The 9,189-nt window shown below is 42.6% G+C and overlaps 1 pseudogene; it reads left to right on the top strand.

The window, feature by feature from the left end:
• Positions 1-209: 209 nt before the first annotated feature.
• Positions 210-321, top strand: LOC115030820 (U2 spliceosomal RNA; annotated as a pseudogene).
• The last annotated feature ends 8,868 nt before the right edge of the window (positions 322-9,189 follow it).

Consider the following 9,189-nt stretch of genomic DNA (forward strand, 5'->3'; position numbering starts at 1 on the left):
AGTTCCTCAATAGTTTTATTTTTATGGATTTTATTTTATACAATTGCAATTAAAGGCATCTATCTGCCTTTTCTGCTATGTGATAAGCTCTTATGTCTTATTATATGTCTTAATGTATTTATATCCCTACAGGACTTAGCAAAACTCTTTGCAGTAAAAGACCATCTCTACTATTAAAGTCATATGTACATATCTCTAAGAAATTATATATCGCTTCTCGGCCTTTTGGCTAAGATCAAGTGTAGAAATTATATGCTGGAATATGGCAGTTTTAAAACTGTTCATTATACCCATTTGTCTATGTACACAAAATGACCCTTTCAGAGCTTTATGGTGCCATTTCTCTTAAGTACTGACAGAAAGGCCCTACGAGACAGATATTTATCGCAGTTGCAAAATATCTCACTGCCCTTTTGGGCTCCTCCCTGAAATCACACTGATGCCTGAGCTCATGAATGAAATGAATGATCAATTTGGAGCAAAATCATTTTTGTAATTGTCTTCTCTGTTTAAAAATATAAGGAGATATCATTGCTTCTAAATAGCTGGTTTGTAAGGGAGGGCCGTCTCAACTCAGAAACAGCACCAGCTGGACAATTTACTCAGGACTTCAGATCCTTCAGAAAAGCCACATGGATGTCTCCTCTTTGTAGTTATCAAGGCCCCAGAAGCGACAGGGTGCAGCAAAAGACTTTGAACTTGCTCCAGCTTAGCCACTCGCAGTCCCAGAAAACTTGTCAAAGTCATTTCTTGCTTTTAGCCTCCATCTCTGAATCTTAAAGGGAATAACACCCAGGTTGGCCTCTGTGCCTGCAAGCACGTGCACACAAGCACCTGTACATGCGTGCACTCTCCAGAGCCATGTTCCCCCCATATTTTAAAAAGAAGCCAGGATAGAAGAATGGAGAACTATATCTATTTTTTCCCATGACAGTGTTCCTATGTGTAGTCTTGTCTGTCCTGGAATTAGGTCTGGAGCTCAGGCTGGCCTTGAGATCTGCCTGCCTCTTCTTCCCAAGTGCTGAGATTAATGGTATGTGACACCACTACCTGGCTTAAACTATAATTTTTATTTATGGGCAACTAATTCAATTAAACAAAACTCCAGGTAATGTCTTCATATGATGTACAACATGTGACTTAACAGTCTGTAACCTGTAACCGTTGCTGTCTAAGGCTATTCTCTGCCTCAGCCCTTACCACGACACACACCTGAGCATCATCAGGATATATTTGCTGTTTTTGAAAATGGATCTCACTGAAATTAGTCCCCATGAAATCCATCATGCACTTATGGCTGTGACAGACACTGGACCAAGCAATGAACATGTTTCTTCTTATTATAGCAGCCCTTGCTGCTATTACTATTATTAGCATTATAGCATTCCTGCACACAACAGAGACACACAACAGAGAAATAATGGATGGTTCTTGATGTCACACAGCTGGAAGGGACAGAGGTAGGGTAGATACCCAGGAATCTGTAAGTCGTGTTCAGAGGCCTCACCCCTGTACTGTGTTGCTTTACAGAGCTATAGACAGACACAGATCCTGAAAAAGTCAGAAAGCTCATCGGTCACCAAGTATATGTGTGTGTATATATACATATAGTGGGTGGGGTGTGTGTGGGGGGGTGTGGATGTGTGTATGTGTGTATCTTAAGTGTGTGAGGAACACCACTCTAGAGAGAAAAAGTCGGAAAGTTCATCAGCCACCAAGTGTATTAAGTGTGTATGTATGTGTGAGTGTGTGTGTGTGTGTGTGTGTGTGTGTGTGTGTTTAAAATGTGTAGGAGCCGGGCGTGGTGGCGCACGCCTTTAATCCCAGCACTCGGGAGGCAGAGGCAGGCGGATTTCTGAGTTCGAGGCCAGCCTGGTCTACAAAGTGAGTTCCAGGACAGCCAGAGCTACACAGAGAAACCTTGTCTCGAAAAACCACCAAAAAAAATAAAAAATAAAAAAATAAAATGTGTAGGGAACATGGCTCTGGAAAGATGGGGCAGCAGTTCTAGTACACTGCTCTCACAGAGAACTGTGCTTAGGTTCCCAGTACCCAAACTGGGAAGCTCACAACGACCGGTAGCCAGATCCAGGAAATCTGAAACCCTTTTGTGACCTCTGAGGCACTGTATTCATGTGAACAAACCTTCATACAGACTTTCCACACTGGCACAACTTCTTTAAAGGTCATTGATTTTTAATTTATGTGTATCACTGTCTTGCCTGTTTGTGTGTGTACTTGTCTGCCTGGTGCTCTTGAAGGCCAGAAGAGGGCATCAAATCCCCAGAACTAGAGCTACAGAGAGTTACACATATGTGTGTGTGCTGGGAATCGAGCTTTGGAAGAACAGCCAGTGTTCTCAGCTGCTGAGCCATCTCCCTAGCTCCCAAATATAGACATGCTAAATCGAAGTGAAAGCATGCCATTGGTGTGTACGTATACGGCAACCTGAGCCTGGATTTCTTACCCACCTTGTTATCCTCAGCCTGCCCATTCTACTGCATTATTTGCTCCCACGGACATGTTGTGGGTTTGTTTTCATATTTGGTTTGGTTTGGTGGGCGCTGGAGATAAAGACTCATGGTTTGCTAAAGAACTGTGCTACCATGAGCTGCACACCCAGCTTTAATCTTTGCCTGAGTGATCATGACAATCATTTGTCATCATAGAAAAATCCCAGTTTTACCCACACATACAGAATCCACGAAGAAGCCAGAATATAGAAAGGAATGGAACTGGAATTCGGACCTGAGGGAACTCTGATTATATCATCTGGTCTCCAAATCCAGCCAGACCTGAAATCCTCATATCCTTGTACTATTGGAAAGTGAGTAACTTCTGAAAAAACAAACAAACACAGTATTGGGAACACACCAAGAAGATACTGGGGCTAACTGGATGAGCTCTCTGTGGCTTGAATCGAAACAATTTGAGTGGTAGAATAAGGAAATAATCTTCTGATTTATCAAATGCTGAAATTTAACAAAAAATAAAAATAAATAAATAAAAATAAAGAAACATAATATTGGATTGTAACCCAACCGTAAAATAAATATCTAAGAATCTATGCTGCTGTGAATAAGTGGTGGAATAAATAACTGTGGGAAATGTTTAAATCTCCCATACAGAACAAATCCAAATAGCTCTTGTACGTGTTCTCCTCATGTGTCTTGACCGTGCATCATAAGATTATGATGGAGTCAGAATGGCACTGCTATCATCATGGTTCACTTTCCAAAGCTTATACTCTCACGAGAGAAACGTGAAGAAACCTAAAGTGTACAATCTGCTGCAAACCACCAATTGGTAGTTCCTGGAACTAGTTATTAAAGACAAAGAAAGTTTGGGAAATGACCACAGACCAGAAGAGGCTGTGGAGACATGACCTGCTCAACAGGGCAGTTTGTGGTGAATATTAACCTGTTGATTCACAGCTGTGGAGGCTGGAAGGTGCCAGAATCAGGGGTGGGAGGGCTGCATGCTGTGTCACCACAAGGCAGGGGCAACTTGTGGAAGAATGACAGAGGAAGAACAGAAGGAAGTAACAGGGAATGAACCCAGTCCCAAGAGAGATAACTGGCATTAGTCTGTTTATAGCCTTCATGCCCTAAACCCACTTCCCAACACTGCCACAATTCAACATGCAGATCAAGCCATGACTATAGTATGATGTTCTGTATGGAATCTGGAGCCAAACAGGGAAATTGGATGAAAACTAGTGAAACCAGAATGATCACTTTAAGCTAATTCTTTACCAGTATTGTTCTCTAACTTGCTGTAAATACACACAATAAGGAAGGATGCTGACATTAAGGGAAACTATGTGAGGGTGTTCAGGAGTCTCTGAATTATCTTTACAACTTTTCTTGGAATCAGAGACTATTTTAAGATTTTTTTAAAAAAAAATGTTTTTTAAAATTATGATAGACCTGGGTAGACAGCTCAGCCAAGAAAGCACGCATCAGGCAAGCATGGGGCCCTGAGTTCAGATCTCTGGCACCCACTGAGCACAACAGTACACATCTATGGAAGAATAGAGAAAGGTAGATTTCTGGAGCTCCCTGGTCAGACAGCTTAAACAAATAAATGAGCTCTGCATCCAACAAGAGACTCTGTCTCAAGAAATAAGGTGGAGTGACATAGAGGAAGGCATCTGATAGAGACTACTGGTCTAAGTCTACATGAACATGCATAATGTACATGTAAGGTACATGTACTTCTGCATGTATGTGCATACGTGTACATGTACCTTCATATGCACAGGCACATATACATATGAACACATGCAAACACGTGCAAACATACACACACACTCATACACATACATACTAGTAATAGACCAATTAATACCTTGAAGAAAAGTCCCATTATAAAAAATGTTATTTCACTGATTTTGAGAACATAAACATACTTTTGTAAAAGGTAGACTTTTGTGTTTTATATATTCTCCATAAAATGTAATGAGTATCTCTGCCATCTTTCTAGACATCTTTTCTTGGTGTACTTAGAAATTAGTAAGCACATAAGATTTGATTGACCTACTCAGAATTTGGATCCTTCCATTGTTCATTAAACTTCCACATTAAATCAATGCTTGTTCTTATGCGTCTTGGCAGAATAAATACATACCTTCTGAACAAATTAGTATCCTTGGCTCATAACACTGATGATTTTGCCAGGTTACACTTGCAGTTTTGTAAGCCTGGGCACAGGGGAATCTTTATGTAAGGATGTACTCTCCCATCACCACACATGGAGTTATGCTTAATGCAAGTCAGAGGAAGAATATCCCTTAATGCAAGTCAGAGGAAGAATATCCCCGAGGAAGTGCTGACCTCCTCACACCTTCTTGTCAAAACAACAGGAAGCTGGCTCCATGCCCCAGTCAGCAATTCAGTTAAAACATGAAATCCAAGTCATGGCAAGGAAGTAACACATTCACTCAACAACACTTTTCTCAACACTTGCTCTGAGAGTGTAGCAATGACAGACACCCTGAAGAGCTTCCGTTCCTACTTCAGGGGCAACATAGCAACATGTTTAACAGGGGGTAGCGGGATGTTAAGCAGCTGAAGCTGAGGAATTCTTAAAATAAACAATTGGGCATTCAAGGAGCACAGGAGAAGTGGAAAGCAGCAAAAGTAAATACACGCTTCATGAGCAAACACGGATCGAGGCCCCCATTCATCATCTCCTCTGTGACTTGTGGGTGTGGGAGCAGTGATGTGTGCCTCCTCCAGGCACGGGTGCCAGCCTGGTGCTGAGGCTAGGAGAGGCATGAAAATAACTGCAGCAGAAAGTAGAGTTAGTGTGTGCCCCAGAAAAAATAGACAGTGCTCTGAAAAGTCTAAAACAAAGACATGAGATCCAGCAATGGAGAGCGAGTCAGGCAGCCCTGCAAGAGGACTTACCTGGTGTACAAACCTAGCAGACTCGGTGGTGAGGTGGACAGATATCACAGCCGTGGGACAGTCTCAGGACCTGAAGAATATGTCACAGAGTCTTGGGAAATGTGGCTTTAAATACTAATCAAGATAAAGGCTGAGTGTAGGGGAGAGAACGTGTGGAGGAATGTGTGGGTGTACGTGCCCTTCCCTCATCTCCTCTCAGACTGCACAGTGGCACACTCAGGTGATAAGCATCAATAGATCTGGTGAGGAGCAGGCAGGCAGCTTGTGCCTCCACAGGCAACGCCCTGAGAAAAACACACTTCCTGTGTTGGCCAGACACACATTACCTGAGAGCGATTGTAAGGAACCCTCACACAAATCCAAACTTGAAGTTGAAAATACCCATCTTATGTTCTTCAGATAGGTTGCTGTCCTGGAACCTGTCGGCATACATGTGAACCAAAGAGCACTAGCTTCATTTATTCTGTGATAAAGCACTCTGACCAAAGGCAACTTGGGGAGGAGAGGGTTTATTCCATCCTACCCTCCCACATCACAGTCCATCATCGAGGGTAGTCAGGGAGGATGCCGAAGGCAAACTGCTTGCCATTCCATGCAACATTACCTCTGATCAGGGAATTCACTCAGTCAAGAGAGTACAGCAGAAGCACAGAGGACAGTGCTCGCTAGCTGGCTTGCTCTCTGGCTCGATTTTTATACAGCTCAATACCACCTGCTTAAGGAATGGTGCCACCCATGGTGGACTGGGTCCTTTTTCGTACATTAATAATCAGGGCAATCCCTTACATATTCCCTAAAACTAATCTGATCCAGGCAATTCCTCAATTGAGGCTTCTCCTCTTAGATGACGCGAGGCTGTGTCAATTTGACAATTTAAGCTAACTTGAGACGAGGTATTGTGTAGACCTGGCCAGCTGGGATACATGAGACCTTGTCTCACAAAACAAAGGGGCTAAAGAGAAAGCTCAGTCCATAAAGTACCTGCTTAATCATGAGGACTAGAGTTCAGTTCCCATGAAAAGTTAGGCTGGCAGCACACATTTATAATCCCACTGCCAGATGCAGGGGGGGGGGGGGCAGGTAGACCTATGGAGCTGACTGCTAAGCCACTCTAGCCTTAGCAGTGAGCCCCAGGTCCCAGTGAGGGAAGTGTCTCAAAAACCAAGGTGGATGGTTGTTGAGTAATAATATACAACAACAACAATACACACAACAATAACAATAGTGAAGCTCAGTTTGGTTTGTGGCTTTGTACTGTCAGCCCATGTCCAGGCTAAGCCACCCTTTTTGTAACTACATAGAAAGGCAACCAATCATGGAGGGGTGCATCTAGGCTCGTTTATGTCACAGCTAGGCACAAAATGAGGAGAAATAAACTGAGAGCTCACAAGCCCCTTCAAAGACATGTCCTTTTCTGGACCCAACTTAAAGCCTTCTACAAGGTATCACCTATTAAAGGCTGCAGCACTCTGAGTATCTCTGCAGGCTGCGGACCAAGTATCTGACCAGGTATAAAATACATGGGGCTTTGTAGGATGCTTAGATTCAAACTAACAGCATGTATCATCCACGTTAGGGAAATTCTCCGCCACTTAACCTTTCTACTGTTGAGCACTTGTTATTCTCAGTTTGTTGTGAATGCATTTATAAAACTTACTCTATTGCTTTGGGGGCTATTACCTTGAAGTCTTTGAATAATTTTGGTAGAACAAGATCTCAAGGAGCATATTATGTTGTAGATGTCAGAATGTGAGTGGACTAACAGCTGCTCCTGCCAGAGGACATTTCCCAAACTCGTGAGTGCAGAACCACCCTCACTCATCACCATCATCACCATCATCATCTCAGTATTATTGTCAAAAAACTCTCAGACAGACACACAGAGACACTTTTCATCACACTCCAGGACCAAAAAAAAAAAAAAAAGCAGGAAAAGAGAAGGATGGTCAAGGGATGCGAGGATGAGTTGCACTGGGCGGCTATGGCTCACTACACCCCAGAAGGAAAACAGAAAGATGCTCAAATGGACACCAGTTGAACTACTGCTGTTAGATTATGGAAAGCTATGGCCAGTTAAAGCCCAGCAAGCCAAACCTCCCTGAGGTTTTAATAAATGTCCTATTCTTACAGAACTTCCAAGATTTTGATATAGAAACTGCTTAGTTACAAAAAGAAAAGATGTGTGCTTTGACTATGAATATGCCTGGGGAATTTGAACATCAGATGACTGAAGAATAATTTTGTGGTACAATAATAATTATGTCAGGCTAAAGAGCAACTTGAGTTAATGTTTGCGAACACAGAACAGTAATTAGCCATTTCAGCAATTAGGAATTGGTTTGTGGAGGATAAGAGCAGAGGACTTAGTGAAATTCTCTGTTTTTAAGGAAACATCTACACTAAGGTGTGCCTCTTCTGGGAACTATGAAATGTGTGAACGTGCAGGAAATGCAAGCTCTTGAATTCTTACCAACATACTAATGAACAAAGGCAACATTTTTGGGGGGTTAGGTTTGTGTATCCTTTCTTTTTTATTAGATATTTTCTTTATTTACATTTCAAATGTTATCCCCTTTCCTAGTTTCCTCTCCGAAAATCCCCCTCCCCCTACTCCCCAACCCACCCACCCCCACTTCCTGGTCCTGGCATTCCCCTACACTGGGGCATAGAACCTTCACAGGACCAAGGGCCTCTCCTCCCGTTGATGACCTGGCAAAGGCAACATTTTAAAACTGCCCAGCACAGAGGAACATGCAGACATGCTGACTGTGACCTCTGTTTAGACCTTGGCCCATCCGGTTATGTTGGAATATTCCTGTGCTGAAATCCCCAAACTGCTCATTTAAGATCTGTACGATTTATTCTATCTAAGATATATCTCAAAACACGCAGCCCAAACTTGAGCATCCACAGACGAGCTCCCTCAATAACCCCTTCCCTGGGCTTCAGCAAGTGATGTGGCCTCAGGTTCCCCAACTGGAAAATAAGGGGCTTGGTGTTCTCTCAGCTCCAGCTTTCAGGGTCTGGTTGACTGTTTTTACTGTAATAGCTTTTGTTTCTTCTTTGACAATTTCATATATCATGATCTACCCTCCCTCAGCTCTCCCTTCCACACTTCTGGACCCCCCTCCAAACAAGGCCCCTTCCTAATTTCACTTCTAGACAATTTTTGTTGTTGTTGTTGCTGATTTTTTAGAGACAGGGCTTTTCTATACAACCTGGCTGTTCAGGAACTCACTCTGTAGACCAGGCTAGTCTCGAACTCAGTCTCTTCCAGTCATGATATGTCTAAGTAGTCATGATATTCTGGAAATTATGAACCCAACTTAGGACTCTGGCCACTTTAACTTAAAAAGTGTCAACTGGGGCTGAAGAGAAGGCTCAGTGGTTAAGAGCACTGACTGCTCTTCCAGAGGTCCTGAGTTCAATTCCCAGCAACCAAATGGTGGCTCACAACCATCTGTAATGGGATCTAATGCCTTCTTGTGGTGTGTCTGAAGAAAGCTGCAGTGTACTCGTGTGCATAAAATAAATAAATCTTAAAAAAAAAAAGAAAGTCTCAATTGTACTAATAGATGAATGTGTTATCATTACAAGAAAGAAATTCAAATGAAACAAATAAGTTCTTTCTCTTGTCTCCCTTTCGGTAATTCTAGACAGGGCCTGCCTTTCCAGGGTACCATGTATTCTCCTAGGCTTTCTTTGTTCTTGGGGAGGACATGATAGGACATGATCTGTGTTTACACAGGAAGAGATAGCATATAGATATATATGCTAC

The sequence above is a fragment of the Mus caroli genome, unplaced genomic scaffold, assembly GCF_978045245.1.
Source record: "Mus caroli unplaced genomic scaffold, Mus_caroli_1 scaffold_3, whole genome shotgun sequence".
In the NCBI taxonomy this organism is placed as follows: Eukaryota; Metazoa; Chordata; class Mammalia; order Rodentia; family Muridae; genus Mus; species Mus caroli.